The 21,519-nt window shown below is 39.2% G+C and overlaps 1 long non-coding RNA gene across 1 annotated transcript; it reads right to left on the bottom strand.

The window, feature by feature from the left end:
* Nucleotides 1–2,307: 2,307 nt before the first annotated feature.
* On the bottom strand, nt 2,308–21,033 carry LOC140498667 (uncharacterized). The gene is made up of 4 exons (XR_011965173.1): nt 20,623–21,033; nt 16,837–16,987; nt 6,203–6,306; nt 2,308–2,558 (listed from the first exon to the last, which is right to left on the bottom strand). It is a non-coding gene; the product is annotated as an uncharacterized lncRNA (long non-coding RNA).
* Nucleotides 21,034–21,519: the final 486 nt, after the last annotated feature.

Here is a 21,519-nt window from a genome sequence, read left to right as displayed (position 1 = left end):
ATGTGTTAGTATGAATCTTCTGGAGATGATGCCTTAGTTCAAAGACATGTAGGCTATGTGGTGGAACAAAATCCGCACCTGGAGTCAGGAACTCCTTGGGTTCAAATTTTCTGACTATAATACATGCACACATACAAACACATGTGTATGTATGTATGTGTGTATATATGTGTATGTGTGAATACACACACACACACACACACACATACCCTCTGACTATATTCAGGCAACTCATCAAGCCTCCATGAACCTGATTTTCCTTCTTTGTAAAAGGTAGCTAATATTATCCATAGTATTTGCTTCAGAGGTTATTGTAGGAATCAAGTAAGGAACGTATGTAAGCTTGTAAATTATCAAATGTCATAGAATTGTGGTTTTAACAGCATGAATGTCTTCCCTTTTGGAGAAAATCCGGGGCAGCTGGAACCCTGTAGGACCAAGGGGTCCTGATTTCCATGAGTGTTTCACATTTGTTTGCTGTTCTGTGATTTACATATTTGTGGAACCCAGATTTTCCTGGACTGGATTCTTTAGTGGCCAATGCTAACGGTTGCCTTCTAATGGGAAGAATATATTTTTAGGGAAAATAAAATTTATGGAAATAAATAGTGCTCAAACCCTGATGTGAAACCAACTTCTAAGGAAAATCAGAACATCTGAGGCTAGTTTTATAGCTTTGGGTACATATGAGGCAGTAGTTGGGGGCAGCAGTAAACTCATGCTGTAACTTATTTGGAAGTGGAAATATAGGGTCTTCTATGATAGGAACTCAAATGTCCTAAGATGGCCCCTGTCCAAAGATTATCTCCCATTGACACCGAAATTTTACCATTATCAGTCCTTCGCTAATCTAATGAGGTATCTCTTAGAAGTAATACTTCTGGGAGAGATGACATAGCTAGTCCCCAATACCTTAGAGTAAAGGAATTTATAAAAGGCATCCCTTATGAAGAAGGAGGACATAAGGCTCAGCAGTGTGTGTGAACCGGTCCTGGAAAAGGAAGGAAAGAAGGAATCAGATATTAATTAAGCACCTTCTATTGACCAGGCACTGTGCTAAACACTTTACAGATATTGTTTCGGATGCTTCCAACAACGCTGGGCAGAAGATGTCATTATTATCCCCATTTTATAGTTGCAGTGGAGCCAGACTGAGGCTGACTTAAGTCACGCAGGCACTATCTGAGGCCAGATTTGAATTCATATCTTCCTGACTCTGGGCCCAGGGCTCTGTCACGTCACTTACCTGACTCTACAGCAGAAAAACCAAAATAGATTTTTATAGTAACAACTGACACTTATGTAATGCTTTGAAGTTTACAAGCATTTCCTTCCCATGAACCAACCATCCTGGTATAGTAGAGAAAACAACGGCTCAGTGAACAGCTTCCTGTATCTGATCTTTTGTTATCTTTGCGGCCTGGGACCAGTCTCAGGGCCTCAGTTTCCTCGTTTGTAAAATGAGGGGATTGGACTAACGGGTCTTCAAGATTCTTTCTAGGTCTAGGCCTATGTCCTATAAGCACCAAGAGATAGTTATTATTGCAAATATTATCAACTTTATGTTATTGGTGAACATATTGAGGATCAAAGAGGTTGATTTGCCCAAGATATAGTAGTTAGTATTAGAGCCAGGATTCTCACTCAGGTGCTTGACTGTAAATCTAGCCCTTTCCCCCCTAAACCATGCTTCCTTGATTTTGGTCAGGATTCTAGTGATCATCTTGTAGTAACTGTCAGCAATGGAGGCTATTAGTTGTAAATGGTCTGGATGCCTGTCTTCAGAACCCTGGTATCTGCAAGTGACCAGTTAGGGAATATTAGCTATTAACTATTACTGAAATACAGCAGATCCCCTGAAAGGACAATGGCACACATTTTCTAATGGAGAATGCTCCATGATAGAGGAATGCTGGTTCATCATACCCTACTCTCCTTTGTTTTGCCTTAGAAATGGAGACAATTCTCTCTTAGAGAAGCTGTGAAGTTGATACTAATATTCATGAGATGCCAGATTCAGACCTGGAAGGGCCTTTAGTGTTAATTTCTCCAATATCTTGTGTTTACAGATAAGTCAAGAAGAGGGACTTGCCCAGTGTTACGTGGGTGACAAGTTAAAAGGCTGACATCTGAACTCAGGTCTTTGGACTCTAAATTAAATGCTGTTTCCAGTGAACCATATTGCCCCAAAGAAGCAGTCTGTGCTTTAGAAGACAATTACAAAAACCAATTAAACTCTAGATACTTTTCTAATAGAGCTGATGACCTAAATCCTTGGCCAGTTCAAGCAGAAGTCGTAGACGTTACGAAGGTGAAAAAGTAGGATTTTATTACTAGTAACACACGGTAAAGAGTAAAGAGGATGCTAGTGGTGAAGTCAGGAAGACCTAGGTATAATCCTGCTTCTAACACACACAGGCTGTGACCCTGGGCCAAGTCACTTAATCTCTCAATATCTCAGGCAACTCTCAAGACTAGAGAACTTAAAGCAGTCCCCAATCTGCATGACTGGAGGGGGTTTTGACCCAGAGAGGTCCCATATAGCCGCAATCACAGATCTGGATAAAAAAGAAAAATAATCATACAATTTGTACTGAAGGGCTGAAGAAATCTATAAACTAAAATAAAATCTTTTTTAAAAAGCAATTTGCATTTCTAATGTACTATCTCACTCTTTTTTTTGTTGAAATGGAAGATACAAGTACTATGCTTTGTTCATGAATTATTCAAAGACTTCAATCCTTACCTCTGATTCCTATTGTTCCACTGCAGGAGAAGATGGCTTGCAATTATTGTGGGGGCCAGGAGCATCATTATTATATATTATTATTGTTATTATAGCTCTTGTAGGAGATTATAATGTGCCAAGCCTAGAGGCCTGTATTGGGCTACCCGAGTCTTTCTTACCTGTCCAGGTCTTCGGCTGGCCACGCCGGATGCACATATGAGAGAAAGGACGTTCCAGAGTCAAACAGGGGTTGAGCTTTATTACAGGGTTTCGGTTACAAGTGCAGGGGGTCTTCTTTCTTAGGACGAAGAGGGGGAGATTTCCTAAGAAGGCTAAGCTTAAGGGAATGGAAGTAGAAGTACAAGCGGGGAGAGAGGGGGAGGGGAGAGAGAAAAGAAAAGAAGCGGAGCCCTACTTTTCTCTTTGGCTCCACACTTGCTAAAAGCGTTTTTAGGCTTCCTCAATCCTACTTAATCTTCAGCCACACAGTTTGCATCTCAATACCGTGCTGTTAGGTAACTAGGTGTGCTCCAATCCGGGACGACCTCGAGGGCAGGGAGACTCCACCCATCAGGTATCTCCGGGGGAGAGGCGGAAATACCCGAGCTAGCCGAGCTAGCTCGGTCTGACCTTCTCGAACCCCCGCTGTTCATGGAGGGCCTCGTAAGACTCTAAGATTTAGAAGTCCCACTTTTACCTGCCCGAGACTGTCCACACGGAATTGAGCTTCCAGTCCCAACAATAATGATTGTGAATGATCATTCTTACAAGGCCCTATTATGATACTGAACGACTTGACGATCAAACCCCAACTCACTGCTCAAGCTTCTCAGGCACTTTATCAAGTTAGCCAGTGACTGCCCAAGAGAAGGCTTGGTTCTGCTTGGGTGGCTGGTTAGGCTTCGTGGCTCAGTAATGCTTTCTGAGGCATTTTGGTTCAGACCAAAGGCAAAACTGAGAAGCTTCTGAGGCCATGACAAGGTGTGGGCTCAGAAGCTGAAAGTCCATTGTTATCTCAGAAATTTGGAGTCAACGCTATGGAGGACTGCTGCTGTTCTAGAAATAACATTTAGTCAGCCAGTTGACTTGTGGTTTTAATGATAGACTTGTGGTGCAAATCTAAAGGCCTGTAACTAATCTCCATGGCTTCCTTTGTTTACAGCATGAGGAGATTGGATTTTGGGGGTTGGGTTTTGTGTGTGTGTGTGTGTGTGTGTGTGTGTGTGTGTGTGTGTGTGTGTGTGTGTGTGCGTAAATTCTAACCTCCCCATATATAAAACTCTCTGCAGTTATTATGGTGGCTCTGTAGACTAAAAAGCTGCTCAGAGAACTGAGATTAGAAATGCCTGGTGTCTTTTCTGTTCTATTTGTGCTACTGAAGACCAGGGATTTTTTTTGTTCTACCATGTAGTGTCTGTGTTACCTTGTTCAAATTATTTAATATCTCTGGCCCTCAATTTCCTCTTAGGTAAAATGAGGAAGTTGAACTAAGGGGTCTCTAAGTTGTAAAGGCTCTTAACCTGGGGTTTATGAACTTAAAAAAATTTTTTTTGATAGGTAACAAGCTAGCTAGCTGTTTAGATAGATAAAGCATTTGTTAAGCATTTACTACTTGCCTTTGGGTGATTTGCCCAAAGGAATGTAAATTTTGATCTTTGAAACCTCATAAAATATCTTGGGGTTTACAATCTAGATTTCTTTCTTAAGAAGCATGACTTAGACCCAAATCACTTGGTCTCTCAGTGATTGTCTGACAATAGGTGCCAGCCTATTGGGCCCAGTCATTGTTTAGGCCCCAGATGGCTAGAATGGAATGTAAACAGCAAGTGTTTCTGTTTTGGCAAGAAATCTCAAGGGTCTTCTCCTTCTAGATATTTTTTTTTTACTAGGTGAGAGTCCCTTCTTGTTTGCATTCTAATAAGGGAAGACAACACATGAAAAGGGAGCTGGGAGTTGAAGAGTACCTGTGTGGGAGTAAGGTGGAAAAATCCGGAGGCCAGAGTGGAGCCAGGAGAGAAATGAATAAGGGGAGCTTGGACAAACCCTTCGAAAGTGGTCCTGGGCAGGAACTCATCAAGTGAGAGAAGGGGCCCAAAGCGTGAAGGCATCTCCAGGATGAGGAGACTGCTGGAGTAGAGATAGAAAATCTGGAGATTCAAGAACAGATCTTGGAGAGAAGTATATTTTGATAATTGTATGTCGATATAATTGATATTCTTTGGTATATTGGAAACCATCTTTCTGGGAAGGGCTCCACACATTTCACTAAAATGTCAAAGGAGTCCATGACACAAAAAGGTTGAGACCTACTCTAAATCCATGATCCCATGGTCATACGTCATTTTATGGTTTGGGGTTTCAAATTCCTCATCTTTAAAATCAAGTCAGAAATTCCTAAACTTCTTTGGCCTGCATCTCCCTTTAGAAAAAAATTACTCAGTACCCCCCTGGATATTGACTTATTTTAACACTTTGTTGTTTGCTTTTGAAATTTATGTCATTTAAAAATATAATTTATTGTAAACTTGTGTTTTTTTCTGCATTGAAATTTTTTTGATGCAATATTGAATCATATAATTACATAGTATTGTATTGTAAACAAATCATTCCATGCACATGTTCCTGCTGATGCATGCTGCACTTCCCAGCAATATGAGGCACACTGGCCTGCTACCACTTGCCTGTTAGGACTTGTTGGCAGATTTCACCACTGATAGGTTATAGCTTATATTTTGTGTGTTTATTTGGAAAAAAATGTAATCACTATGACTTTAACTCTGTTACACAACAGATGAAACATGTATGAATGGTTTTCAAAATTTTCTTATCTTCTTTCCTTAGGCTTCCATTGCCCCCTGATATTTTATTCAACACTCCCCAGTTGCACACAAGGCTACCACTGTGCTCCTGGATCATTCCAGTGCCCCCTCTCCCAACTTTCAGAACCTATAGACTAGGGCTAGGGGTGGCCTTGAGCCCACAGGTTTCTCACCCCTGGATTAGGCAACTGCCAAAAATCTACCCAGCTCTAAATCTATGATTCCGTGAATCGATACCACAGGCAACGGAAATCATGCATGCTCTGAACACTGTACGTTTTGATCAGAGGAGACCCATAGCACTCCCCTCAGTAATTATGCAAACATATTATAATGCATTATTTTTGAGCTGTTCACGTGTTCTTAGGCAGCAGAATGAACTAGAAGGAACACATAAGGATATTTGGAGGTAGAAGCGTGCCATGATGGAAGGACTGGATTTGCAGTTAGGAAATTGAGTTTGAATCCCATTTCATTGACTATTTCCTAGCTATATAACCTTAGGCAAGTTGCTCAGTCTTACAGAATCTCCCTTTCATCATCTGTAAAATGGGGTAATAATATTTATACCACCTACTTTACAAGGTGGTCATGAGCTGAATGCTTTATAAACCTTCAGTTGAGTTGCTGCTATTAATCCATATCAGCCACTTACTTTGTGCCCTTGAGCAAGTCACTTCTTTTAACTGTTTTTCTCCTTTTGTGTTGAAGGTACCTAAAAGTCTTCTGGTTAAACTTCTTCATTTGACTGGTGAGTAACTGAGACCCAGAAAAGGGAGGGAGGGAGGGAGGGATGAGGAGAGAGAGACAGAAACAGAGAGAGAAAAAGAAAGGAAGAAAAAGAAAATAAAAGGGAAGGAAGGAAAGGAGAGAGAGAAAGAAAGAAAAAGAAAGAAAGAAAAAAGAAAAAGAAGGAAAGAATAAAAGAAAGAAAAAGAAAGAAAAAGAAAAAAGGAAGTTAGGAAGGAAGAAAGTTAGGAAGGAAGGAAAGAAGGAAGGAAAGAAGGAAGGAAGGAAGGAAGGAAGGAAGGAAGGAAGGAAGGAAAGAAGGAAGGAAGGGAAAAAAAGAGAGAACACATTATTAAAGGTTGAGTCAGAATTCAAACCCAAGTCCTCTGATTTTGAATTCAGTGCCCTTAGGAAACAGCCTCTTACCATATGAAGACTCCAATTAGAGACCTATCTTGTATAATCAAGTGTCTCTCAAGGAAGGAAAGTGATTCAGTGGCCCAGGACCAGTTCCTGTGCAGCATTCTTACTTTTATGATACTATAAATCTCCCCGCTTCCACATGCCCCTAGACACTGTCCATAATGACAAACAGTTTTAAGGGTTTGTTTTAGCGTTTTAAATACCCACAGGTGTTTCATTCTCCACTCCCTTTCTTGCCCACATGAATCGCTACGCTCTCCCAGAGCTGAAACAAATGCACATTAATTCTTTAGTGTGTTTATTTTATTTTTGCAGGTGCTTATTAATTTGAGTCCAGTTAAGCCTGTCTAGACCTTAAATGCCATCAGATCTCTTAAACACATTGATTTTTATTGTTTTTGTTAAATTCCTTATTATCAGCATTAATGAATGCAGTTTTTTAAAAAGCTTATTATTTATTTACCCTGAAGACTGAATTTGAATGAGCTGTTCTGGTCCACTGAGTAAATGGAGATTTAATTACAGATGTTTAATTGCATGTTAGGAACTTGATGAACTGGAACTGAATGAGCCTTTCTATTCTGTTAGACATTTCTAAAAAAGCTCAACATAGCCTAGCTACAATTTGGGAGCAGCTGTCATTCCCAATCAAGGAGCTAAAGCTGCCTGAGGTTAAGTGGAAAAAATATACACCTTCCATAGAAACCTGGGGCTGACTCCAAAAACTGTTAATGCTGATCTCACTCTAGTGAGTTACCCTTTCTGAGAGACTTCACTTTAACCATTTGGGGGATATGCTATGATAAGAAAATAGCAATTTTTTTTTTTTGTCTTTAGAGGTAGAAGTGTTAGTTAGACCTTAGAGATTCTCTGGTCCAGTGCCTTTATTTCACAAATTAGGAAACTGAGCTCCAGCAAAGTGAAGTGACTTATCTAAGTGTCCGTAGAAAAGTGGCAAATTAGAGTTAGGATTAGGAGTGAGCGCCTTTGATTTCCAGGGCTGAATGTATTATCTTGTTGCACTAGTGTGTTCCAGGTCTTGAGCAACTTCGAGGTAGAAAATTAGGTGGCCAAAAAGACTAGGGCATTGCTGTTATATAACTTTGCTGCATTGTCTTGTCTGTGTGTGTGTGTGTGTGTGTGTGTGTGTGTGTGTGTGTGTGTGTGTTTAGAGGGCTGAGAGAAGGGGAAATGCTTCAGATCTTTGACTTCATCCCTATACGGAGATTCTGGTAAGAAAACTCCCCTTACACATACATATGGCAACTGATGTGCAATGTGCAGCCTTGTAGAATTGGGGAGGGGGACCTGAGAGGTTAAGAGACTTTCCCACTGTCATTAATCAGGGTATGCCATACCTGCTATTTGAACCTTGAAATCAGAGAATGACTCCAAAGCCTAGGCTGTCTTATCCACAATGTCACGGTAACTTTCTCTATACATGCTATTAATATACCCTGTACGGTATCATGGCCTTAATACATCGAGAGTGTAGCCCTAAGAAGGTATTTCGGGGGAGGGGGATGGAGCCAAGATGGATGGAGCTGCTCTAGTTCTCCCCGCCATAGCCCATAAAATATCTATAAAATGACAAATTCTAGAGCAGCAGAAACCCACAAAACAACAGAGTGAAAGAGATTTCCAGCCCAAGGCAGCCTGGGAGGCCGACAGGAAAGGTCTGTCCCATCAGTCTTGGAGCGAAGTACAGCCCAGCCTGGACCACGTGCATGGCATGGACAGAACTGGAGCAGGCTTCAGAGTGTGGAATCACGGGCAGCTGCTGCAGTTACTGAATTTCTCAATCCACAAATGCCAAAGACAGCTTCAAAAGTCATTAAGAAAGCTCTTTTACCTGGGTGAGAGGGGTGTGCATGCAGTCTGGTCCTAGCCTCAGTCCCAGAGAAACAGCATCCACTTTTGGAGCCCTCCACCTAAAGAACCTGGGAGAATTGAGTGGCTGATCTCGGTCTGAGTTCTGAGTGGCAGTCAGAGTGCTGGCATGGTGGGACTGGTGGAGGCTCTGGAGAGGGAATCCTAATCACAGATCCTGGGCAGAAAAGAGTGCTTGTGGTTGCTCACAGATCAGAGTACAGGCCAGGATCCCTTGATTGTGCCATCTTGGAGAAACTGAGAACTTATAGTTTCCTAGAGTATACCTTTCACTTGACAAAGGACTCAAAAATCAAGTAACTGGCTGGGAAAATGCACAAAAAGGGGAAAAAATAAGACTATAGAATACTTTCTTGGTGTAAAGGTATTTTCTTCTATCCTTTCAGATGAGGAAAAACAAAGCATAACATCAGAAGAAGACATCAAAGTCAAGGCTTCTACCTCCAAAAACTCCAAAAAATATATGCAATGGTCTGAACCCATGGAAGAGCTCAAAAAGGATTTTGAAAAATCAAGTAAAAGAGGTGGAGGAAAAATTGGGAAGAGAAATGAGAGCAATGCAAGAAAATCATGAAAAGTGAATCAACAGCTTGCTAAAGGAGACTCCCAAAATACTGAAGAAAATAACACCTTTAAAAATAGACTAACCCAAATGACAAAAGAGGTCCAAAAAGCCAATGAGGAGGAGAATGCTTTAAAAAGCAGAATTAGCTAAATGGAAAAGGAGGTTCAAAAGCTCACTGAAGAAAATAGTTCTTTGAAAGTTAGAATGGAGCAAATGGAAGCTAATGACTTTATGAGAAACCAAGAAATTACATAACAAAACCAAAAGAATGAGAAAATAGAAGACAATGTGACATATTTCATTGAAAAACAACTGACCTGGAAAAAGATCCAGGAGAGATAATTTAAAAATTATTGGTCTACCTGGAAACCATGATCAGAAAAAGAGCCTAGACATCATCTTCCAAGAAATTATTGGGGAAAACTGCCCTGATATTCTAGAACCAGAAGGTAAAATAGAAATGGAAAGGATTCACTGATCACCACCTGAAAGTGATCCCAAAAAGAAAACTCCTAGGAATATTGCAGCCAAATTGCAGAGTTCCCAGGTCAAGGGGATAATATTACAAGCAGCCAGAAAGAAACAATTCAAGTATTGTGGAAATACAATCAGGATAGCATAGGATTTAGCAGCTTCTACACCAAGGGATTGAAGGACTTGGAACAGAATATTCCAGAGGTCAAAAGAGATAGGATTAAAACCAAAAATCACCTACCTAGCAAAACTGATTATAATACTTAAGGGGAAAAAATAGAATTTCAATGAAATAGAGAACTTCCAAGCATTCTTGTTGAAAAGACCAAAGCTGAACAGAAAATTGATTTTCTAATACAAGAATCAAGAGAAACATGAAAAGGTAAACAGCAAAGAGAAGCCTTAAGGAACTTATTAAAGTTGGATGGTTTACATTTCTAAAAAAAAAGATATTTGGATGCCAGAGAAAAGAGATCTTAGTAAAGATTCAAACAATCACTTGGTAAGATGATTGAGAAAGTGACAAAAAGGAAGGAGCATTTCCATATACATGGAAAGAACAATGGTCAACGTCCCAGAGCAGGATGAAGGTAGATGATAGCTATAGTCACCCCCATTGTAGTGGTCCAATTGACTTTCCTAAGGTCCTAGGTCTTCCTCTCCATGATCTCTTAGTACTTTAGCAACATCTGTACTCCTGAACACACATACCCATGTTCTGCTAAGGTCAATAACAATTCGAACAGATTAGATTTCTGGTGTGAAATAAGCCCAGACAGCTGGCCAAGGAGGCATTATGACATACCCAGAACATTCTTTACTGGCACTAGAGACTTGCTAAGAAACTCAATTCAACATGTATTTTATGAAGCATTGACTATGTGTAAGGTACCATGCTGGAGATTAAAGATGCAAAGATGATGAATAACCAAATAGCTTGCACTCTAACAGGAGCAGATCAGGAACTTGGCATAATATAAAAAAATATGTAACAGGGCGTCATGGGGCAAGAGTACAGGAGGAGTCATCTTGGTGCTATAATAAACAGGTATCCTGCATTCATCATTAACAGAACTCTCATCTGTGTTTCCTTGAAGAAAAACAAGGCTTTTTGTATGCATACTTCTAAAATATTCAAAAGGCTTTCCCTTGGCCCTTTTCGCCAGGACCCCAGGGTCTAATTTACATGGAAAATGAATTATTGAGTAAAATGGGAAAAAAAATATAGTTTGGCATTTCCCTAAAATTCACCCTTTCCGTAAAGAGATCAATTGCTGGTCATTAATGCACATTGTTGCTGGGTATCAAGGAACATAGTTTGGAGGTAGAAGAGTCCTGAGAGGCCATCCATTATAAATCTCTGATTTTATAAATGAGGAAACTGAGGAATAAAGAAGCTAAGGCACACAGGTCATAAGTATATGAGGCAGTATTTGAGCTCAGGTTTTGCTGACTCTTAATTCCATCCCCTATCTCCTATTCCATTTTGTCCCTTGAGAAGGAGATGCTGCCCTCTTCCTCATGCTACCACTTAGCTCTCTGTTTATAATTGGATGATTCTTCTCATTAGTGTCAATGGCCTTTAGTATTATGTTCCCCAAATCCAAAAGTATTCTTAACTCTAGGAATTTGGGGTATATTTTCCTGGGGCCATTGGGATTGTTTTCAACATGACCTGCAGAGGACACACACACACACACACACACACACACACACACACACACACACACACACACACACACACACACACACACACACCAAATAAGGTCATACTCATGAAATGCCTGAAAAATTAATGCTTGTTTCTGTACCTAAAATGAATAAAGTGATGACAAAAAAGATGGTCAAGCATGTTTTTTTCATGTAAATTCCGTCCATAAAACCATATCCATTTCTAAGGAGGATCATAGGATGATGCTGAGAACTTTCTTTTTGGGGCTTCACTAGCTGTGGCTGCTGAGGAGTCAGTGTCTGCAGCATCCGGAGAGACAATCACCCAGTCAAGTTTCCATAAGCATTGTCCATTTTGACAATGGTTATGGAGGTCAGGGTTATTACTGGGGCTCTGGGGTTCAGTGTCCTGGGTTGTCTCACCAGAAGCCTCAGGGGAGGTTATGAGGGTGGTCTTACCCACCTGATGTGTGCCTCCTTCTATCTTGCCTCAGGATGCCATTCCTCCTCAACAAAGCTGATTTGCTTGCTGAAGTGAATGTTTTTTTTTCTTCTTTACCTTCCCAGTGGTATACTACTCCTTTCTTTAAAACACAGGTTAATGGTTCCACCAAGAGTCAATACTCATATAAATCAGTAGAAAAATTTTGCCATATATTCTTCATCTTCTGTGGTAATATCCATTGCTAAATAGTCCCACCACGTATTGGATTCTTCTGTAGCCCTGTGAGACTCAAGACAAATCCTAAAAACATAAATTGGAATAGGGGGGCACTTTTCACATTTTCAGAATAATCCATTTTCCAGTAACTGTAGAAGCATGTCCCATACTTTAAAAAATATACTCCTGGAATTTTTGTGGAAAAAATCCGAATGTTTTAGAAGGTGACCATAGATGCCTCCAAAAGATTCACCAGCTCTTTATTAATAAAATGTTGATTACAACCATAACTACAGCTTTGATCAACCCAATGGCATAGATAGTACAATCTTCATAATGTCTATATCAGATGTGAAACATCATCTTTCCTTATCCCTCAGGCAGATCCAAATTAAATTATAGGCCTTCTGGAGCTTGACTGTTGTGTCATTTAGACATGTGGAGCTCATGGTAGTAAGAAGTCATATTCATTCTGTGTGGTTAACATCATTTAAGTCTCAATAATGCAAATAACAATGAAGCTAATATCTTACATTTACATAGCACAAAGCACTTTTCCCATTTGTGAAGTGAGTAGTATATATTGTTGCCATTGTTACAGCTATTATTATTATTTTCTTTGATCCAGACCTAAGATCTGATTCATGGTTTGGGGAACTCCCAATGAGGAAACATGCCCTCTACTATTATAGATCATCAAGTGTTTTGCAACTTCAGTTTTGAGAGAATATCTAGGATATTGAAAAATGAAATGACTTGCTCAGGGTCAAATAGCTAGTATATATCTGAGGAAGGAGTTGACAGTCCTCTTGACTCTAAGGTTGACTATCTATCCACTATGCTACTCTACCTCTATTAGTATTTTTCTCCCCATTTAATAGATGAGAAAACTGAGACCCATATAAGTTATGTAACTTGTCCATAATTATAAAACAATTCAATACTGGCCTGGGACTTGGACCAAGTTCTTCAGAATCCAAATCTAATTCTTCTTCTTTGTATGATATATTATGATTTCATTATCTATCATTATTATTATATTACATTGAATATTATCTATGACTTTCATTATATCTCATCACTAGATTACATTATTTTTATATCACATATTACTATGATTATATTAAGTTATCTTTTTCCATGGTCCTAATTCCCACTGCTTTTTGGGAAACCAACCATCCCTCACCCCCCAAAAAATCAAACAAATAAAAAAATTCAGAGTGGGTATATTAAATGCTTTTCAATAAATATTCTGCCAAGGCCTACTAGACTCTTACTCAGAAAAAAATCCATACATGTAGATAGGTTCTAAATAGTCACTTGACTAGGGGATCATATGGATGTTGTTGTGGGAAGTGATGAGCCCCTTCTTTTCTAACTATATCTTATAAATTCCAATATTTAATCAGTACATCTAAATGTTCTTTCTATAGGGATATTACTATTTCTGTCAATTGTACTAGCTTCTTTCTAAGAGATAGTTCAGGAAAGTAAAATAAGACTGTGGTTCCCCAGTGCCTCCAGTTGCAATACCACATTGCCTGTGGCCATGTCTTCTGTTCTGACTACCTGCTTTTATGGCATTCTGGCATCAGGTAAGGGGAATGACTTCTTGTCTCATTAAGTCCCTCATCAAGACCTTTCTTTCTATTGGCAATTACCTGTTTTGTCTTACCTTTTTGCCTTAGCATAATGCCCCTACCTGAATTCCTCTTTCACTGCAATGTAACTGCTGGGTACTCTCAATTTTATAAATGCATATGTTTGCTTGACCTGGTCATTGGACCAGAGCAGGCTCAAGGCAAGGTCATCATTATGGATGTCCCTCTGAGGTGCTGATCCCTTCTGCTGGTCTTTGCCAGTAGTCTTAGTGCTAAGTGAGGCCTTGCTAAATAGGCAAGATTGACTCTTTTCAGGATTTCTCTGAAATTGTCAAACCATGTGATAAAGTGTACTAATGTAAAAAAAACCAACCAATGGGGAGCTCATTGTCCCTTAGTTATACTGGCTCTGCGCTAGATTATCTTTTTTATTCACTGTTTGGAACCTATGTATTAGGTTAGCTCTTCTGTTGCTCTTTGGTTTAGCCATTTAACTGGGTCCCAATGTTCATTAATTTGGGCAGGGCCCATCTTGCCCAATAGTGTTTCAGTTCTTTCATGAGACTATTTATAATTATCTCAAACAGAATCCATTCTTTTCAGCCCAAAATTCTTCTGTGCCACCTAACTTTGGTCAAGGTTTCCATCAGAGTTCAACCATGTTTCTAGACTCTCAGTAAATAAGAGAGTCAGCATGCAAGAAGGTAGAGTAGAAGGGTACAGAATTGGAAGTCAGATGACTTGGGCTTGAGACCTGAATTCGCTAACCACTTGCTAGCTATGCGACCTTGGACAAATCACTTATCCTCTCCTAAGTGCTTTCTTCTGAGAATGAGGGGATTGGATTATGTTATCTCTATGGTCCCTTTCAGAGCTAGATATATGATCTAGAGGCAGAAATATGCTGCCATCAGTTACCAGGAGTTATGGAGAGAGGCAGATAACTGAACATTTTAGCAAATTGCTTCACTTTCTATAATTTACTGAATAATTAATGAGAATTGTACAGTTTCATATAACTTCCATGAATAATCATGAGTGCCAGCTGTGTCAGATCTATGGAAGCTATATGTAGCTTCATAGTTATCACTTCTGGTTGTTCATGATAAAATGTGGACAGCTATATTATTGGGCATTCAGGAAGCACTGAGACAATTTCTGATATATATGTGTGTGTATGCATATACGTATATGCACATACACATATGCATATATACATATATGAATATACATAGATATATGTGTATGTATACACACATATATGTGCATACATGCACATATATCTACCCACATGCATATACATGTATATGCATATGTTTATATATATACATATATTTTACATGTATATCTATACACCTACACATATATGCTTATACATACATATATACACACATATTTTGGAAAGGGTAGATGGCACAATGGATAGAGTACCAGGTCTGGAGTCAGGACAAGTCCTCTTCCTGAGTTCATATCTAGCATCAGACACTCACTAGCTGTTTGACTCTGAGGAAGTCACTTAACCCTGTTTGCCTCAGTTTCCTCATCTATAAAATGATCTGAAGAAGGAAATGGCCAACCACTCCAGTATCTTTGCCAAGAAAACTCCAAAAGGGGTCACAAAGACTTGGGCACAACTAAAAAATGATTGAATAACAAATAACCTGAATAGATCACACTTATTCATTGACCATCTAGGTTATTGGGGAGATATCTATAAGACATGAAGAGCCTAACTTTGGTTTTATCTGGACCAATTCAAAACTGGATTGGGAGGTAAGGGTCAGTGGCTCCGGCAGAGTAGCCACAAAAGAAAGAGAACATCAACGCTATGCCGGGGACAGCAACGGAGGTGACACTTAGTTGATACAGGTTGAATCATGGCAGATAGTGTGAGCCTCACTCAAGGGACATAAGGTGCTTACTTTGGCAACGGAGAGGGCTTCTGTGAAGTGGAGGTGGTTTGGAAAAGGTGTCCAAGTCTCTGCATCAAATTCACTGACAGAGTTCGTGCCTCTGGCCACAAGCTCATGCACAAGAAGTAAGAATAGGGACGTAATAGGGTAGGAAATAGGGAGCCAGAAAACCAGGAAATAACAATGAAAACCAAAGCCAACCAGAAGGCTCTTCATCATCTGTACTAACTCTGAATCATCGTCTCCAAAGCCAGGTTGTAAAGTTTCACATGTTAAATTAATAGGATGCAGAGAACATTGACCATGCTTTGCATAACACAGCAGGAAGGGGAAATCTACTCCTGCTCTAAGGACTGAGCCCTCATTTACCAGTCCCTATTTTGCATGTAAAAATAATAATGATATTTATACTGAGCCTTGAAGTTTATAATTAGTGTCTGAGGCAGAATTTGAACCTATCCTGTCTCCAGGCCCAGCATTCTATCCACAGGACACTGAGCTGCCTCTTACTATCAGCTATAACACTTTTACATTTGTCAACCACTTCAAGTATGTTATCTCATCTGGCGGTATTATTAAGCCTACATCACAGATACGGAAATGGGCTTAGGGAAGCTAATTCATTTTTTAGTAATGGTTAATCAAGACCATAGCAGAATTGGAATTCAGGTTTTCCTGAATACAAATTCAACACTGTAGCCAATATATATCAGTCATTGTGACCCTGAGGAAGCCAGAGAGATCCCCCTTGGAGAAGGGAGGTTGACTCTACAGCAGAAGGCAATGTCTTTGCTGAACTAGATTGACCCAAAGTGACTCATATACTCCAGGCAGTCTCAAGATTCCATTTCTGTTCGCTCTATGTATAAATTTATGTGACTCCCTGGAAATTTCATAGGTAGTATCAGGAACTCAAATGTCTTTTGCAAACAAAGGGAGGCGAACTGAATCCCCTGGGTTGTTGATCCTACCAATGGAAACTCCAGGGAATCACCCAAATATATACATCGAATTCTCTGATGTGGGAACTATTTGTGTCATCTCAAAGGAATTACTCAGAGGTCAAACCATGGTTGAAATCACTTGATTAATAGAGTCCCCAGTCTCATCTGACACGTAACATAGCAGAAGTTCACCATTCTGAGGCTTTTTTTTTCATTAACAAAGCAGGTAGACGAGCAAGAGAATTCCTTGGCAGCCGTATGTATACTAGTGACTGTCAATGGACGCTCACTTCACTGTTGTGGAATCTACAAAGCATAGGCTAAGGGCAGACTTGAGAAACAGTCTTAATCCTTCACAGAGCAGTAGATTTTGTAGCCAAGTTTTCATTACTGCTCTTAAGGTCTCTTGTAAACTTACATTTATCTCGCCTTTGTAGGGCTTTGGTCCTGTTCTGGCTGGTCCCCAGATTCTTTCGCCTTTTCTACGGGTGAATATTGATGGCAGGTCTCTACTAGAAAATCCATCCTTCATTGGTACACAAAGAATAGATAGTAGTCTGGGACTTATCCTAGAGGCATGGAAGAAATAAAGATTCGTACACTGACACAATGAAATTCCTAGACAAATGTGTGATATATAAAGAGATTTTCCACATTTCCTAGACTCAGGGTAAATTATGACTGTCTGATATGTTGTGCTTATGCCTGCAAAACTCACCCTGACACATCCAGTGCCTGAATCTCCAGTGGCAATGAGCACCTTTTGATGCATAGGCAGCAGGGTGACATATGGATAAACTGTTGGACCTACAATCAGGAAGACCTGAGTTCAGATTTGGCCTTAGACATTTATTAACTTTGTGACTCTGGGCAAGTCACTTAACCTCAGTCTGTCTCAGTTTCCTCATCTGTAAAGTGGGGATAATAATAGCATTTACCTCCACAGGTTGTTGTGAGGATCAAATGAGATATTTGTAAAAACACAGTGAAAACTTCAAAAGACCATATAACTGTCATTTATCATCATAATAATCTTTATTTTGTATCCTGACTGATGACTGGCCTGTAGAAGAGAACCAGTCTGGTATAGTGGGGAAATAACTGTTACTGGAATGGAAGGACCTGAGCTCAGATCCTGCCTCTGAAGTTTCTGCTTCTATGACCTTGTGCTAGTCATTTTATCTCTTCAGTTTTGCCATCTGTGAAATAAGATTGTTGGATTAGATATCCTCTGAAGTCATTTCCAGCTCAATATTTTTGATACTATGAGAATTATACAAGAAGGCAATAGTAATATCGTCCTGGTGATAAAGGTGGGAAGTGTGTCCCATCTGTAGCCTCCTTTCCTCTTAGCCCTGAAAATTATACGGCTTGTCAAGTTAAATAGCAGGTGTGTCTTGTGCCCTTTGCCAATCTTTGTCTATGTTCCTTCCACATATTCACCAATTTGATTCATTTCAATTCAATAAACATTTATTGAAGGCAGTTCTACAGCTGGTGTCTTAGGGAAACTGGATATTTCTCCTCTGGATTTTTGGTAATGTGATAGATAGGTTGGTAATAATGTAAGATTCCAGTCTTTCCCAAACCTCTATATCTATTCCACATAGTTGTCTTCAGTGATACTATCATTTTGGTGAAAATGTAAAGCCACTGAAAGGTTTCTCACCGATATGTGAACTGCCTGACTATCCCTTCTTTTTTTGATTGTCTCTCCTTCATTGATTCTAATAGCACCATATCCTTATTTTACTACTCTATAATCTATCTCTTTCTCTTTGGCTAGTTCATCTTCCAACTACAGAGGATTTATGAGAGAAGTTGGAAAAAAAATCTGATTGGATGAGAAAACTTGAGTGGATAGTTGTCTGCACTGCTGGACAGATATCCCATATCAATGAGATCACATATCCATATACTTAAGATCAGTACCTAGGACAGTGAATTGCAAATAATTCAATAAGTTTTTATTGGATTGACAGAAGGATGTGATGAAACAGCATTAGCATCTGTGCAAAATAAGTGTCAAGGGAATAAATTATTTCATGATAGAAAACAAAGCAAAACCATTGAGTCTTAGGGAAAGGGATTTAGAAGAGAAAGGTGCACTTGGATCCCACAAGATGCTTGCATTCTAAAGGTATTTAACTGAGGAGTAGAAGAAAAACCTGAAATAAGGGTGGGGTAATTTATTCTCACTTCAATTTGAAGTAGATAGGACTCCCTTTCAATTTCAGTCATGGACTTTGAGCTAAGTGCAAAAAGTCTTTGAAAGTCATTTGATGAGATCTCTCCCTTACTCCCCTCACCCTCACGTCCCAAAAAAAGGATACCAGGCAAGGTCTGTTCCAATTAGCTGGGGAATTTTGTCATGTCCTTAGATATAGGTGAAACAACAGTAAATTCCATAAATTGATACAAGCTTGGCTTTCCCACATATATCTAAGGAGAAATGACTTTCATCAGGTCTCCTCCTAAATCCTTTGATGAGAGTAGGACCTTCTGGTCCTCGGAAGTGTCTGAAGGCTGTTGGACTTACTATTTCCTCATCAGTACCCTAAATGTTTGATCCCTGAAATATCTGCTGGCAATGTCTGCCTTGGGAGGCAAGCACAAACTGGACAGATTCAGCATACATAAGAGAAATTTCTTAAGCCCCACATGAATGGGAGAAAAGAATTTTGTACTAAGCTAGGAGCTGACCCTTTGCCACATATGTTCTCCAAAGTAGAGAGCGCTTTTCCCTGGACTCTGTGTGTACTTATGGGAAAATGTACATAGATGTTTGAGTGACATTTTGTACTGATTGTTATTATATCACCTTAATACCCATTTCTAAAAGCTACTCAAGCCTGGCTAACTAAAATGCTTCCTAACTTAAAATTTTGAGGGGAAGTATTCCTATGTGGCTTTAAACCATACTGACTAATACTGACTCCACAGAGGTTCTCTCAGAACCCTGAAGTGTGTGTGTGTGTGTGTGTGTGTGTGTGTGTGTGTGTGAGTGAGAGTGTGTGTATGTGTTGTGTGGTGATGGGGCTGTCTACAGTCTTGACTACAGTAAAGCTCTGGACACCCAACTCTTCTGTGAGATTGGTAGTTGGGATAAGGATCACCAGAATTTTCATAGGCTACATTAAAATATATCTATATCTGGAGATTGGATAAGGTATTTGTGTGACAGAGACAAAGTTTGGAAATTGTGATTTCTTTATATTGGAAAAGCACCTCCTATGTGTCTCACTGTCCACAATTGCTTAGGTCTCTAGTGTAACAAATGTGATTTGACTTAATAGAAGAGAAATAGCTATGTCAGGAGAGCAAAAGTTTCCAGGACTAAAAATATGTTCATTTATAAAGAAATTTATAATAACTTATGTTCCCTGATTTATAGTCATGTCACAAACCTACCCTTATTTCTGGGTATAACTGTATTTATTCCCATGAAAAAAATGCCATTAAACTAAAAACACTGAACTGGACGTCTAAAAGAAGAGAGGAAAATTTCATTTGAAAAATCACAGTAGTGGCAAAGGAATATTACTGTGATGAAAGTTCAGTTAGAATTCCATTCCATGAATGTATTACTTGGCATGGATAGTATTATGCTAACTTTGAACACTTAAAATAGATTCACGGTACTAAGCTTTAATCAAATGTTTCCTTACACTAGAAAGATGTTTGGCCCAAAGTAAAATGACTCTTCAGTATCAAATAGTCACACAGTTTTTAAAAAGTGGTTTTGTTGAGTGACATTTTAATTGGAAACAATTTCTGATCTAATCAAACCTTCATTTAAATGAGAACGGTTAGTCCTACAGTTCCCCTTAAACAGAAATTGCTAAGAATGAGATTCCTCTCAAAAAATAAGACTTTCAATTTTGTGGAAAAATACTGGGCATTTACCATAACTCATTTACTTTAATCCTTTGAGTAATAGTTTCATCAGAGCCATTATTTTTCTTAGAATGTGTTACATTTCTCAAAGCTTTTTATTGAAAAAAGAACCCACCAACAAATATTCTTATTTTGGGATAGCTGTCAATACATCATTAATCTTATCTGAAGGAAAAATACACTTTAACCAAGGTGAATAATCTTCTTTTATTTGTGAATGATCATTTCTTTTAAATTTTTTTTTTTAAATCTTCATCACATTGATGATCTCAACACAGAATCGGTGCTGTCTTTTGAAGGTACTTACTTGTATCTACTTTTGAAGATTCTTTACTTAAGGTCTCTAAGCAAAGGCTTGCTGTCCAATTTTGGAGAACATTGAAATGGGGCCATTGTATTTTAGGCCATGTCAGTGCATTCCTGATATTAAATGGGTCTTCACAGAAGAATTAGTCCTGTCATTAATACAAAACAACAGCACTTTATTATGTGTGTATTTTAAGTCTTGAAGGCTTATGGCTTAATATGAGATATTTGAGAGTGTGAGGAGACATTGGAAGAGAGACTAAAGTCATATCTGGATCATTTACTATTAAGACAGAGGGATCAGGATAGCCAGGATCCCTCAGGTTACAGCCTAGGGGTGGAAGTCTTCAGGCCATGGCAGGAAGGTGAAGGGAAGCAATGATCCAGCACAGCCTGAGTCAATCTCACCAAGAGGATCATTCTCTGAAGCAAAAGAAGGCTTACAGGGAAGTGAGCAGCCTTGTTCCATCACATCTGATTGGTCTCTCACCTTTGATGTCATAAATAGATGGATGCCAATCATGGAAAAGAATTCAGGCAAAGAAGAGGTCAGGCAAAAAAAATCAGTCATAAGAAAGTCTAGGGCCCCTTAAACCTAAAGATTTTCCAGACAACCAAAAACAATTGACTTCTAAAGTCCATTCTAATTCTGATATTCTATGATCCTAAGAACTCTTGTAGAAGCAATATCAATGGCATTCAGTTTCTGTCTCTCCCCCTCCTTCTCTCTCTCTCTCTCTCTCTCTCTCTTTCTCTCTTTCCCCCGTCATCTTTCTGTCTCCTCTGTCATCTTTCTCTTCTCTCTGTTTCTGTTTCTCTCCCCTCTCTGTCATTCATTTCTCTTGTCATTTTTCCTTAGACTATCCTAATTTATCCATTTTCTCCATTTATTTTCCTC

Source organism: Notamacropus eugenii, chromosome 4 (genome assembly GCF_028372415.1).
Source record: "Notamacropus eugenii isolate mMacEug1 chromosome 4, mMacEug1.pri_v2, whole genome shotgun sequence".
NCBI classification, from domain to species: Eukaryota; Metazoa; Chordata; class Mammalia; order Diprotodontia; family Macropodidae; genus Notamacropus; species Notamacropus eugenii.
Note: the sequence above shows the minus strand (reverse complement) of the source record. Positions and strands in the feature narration are given on the sequence as shown.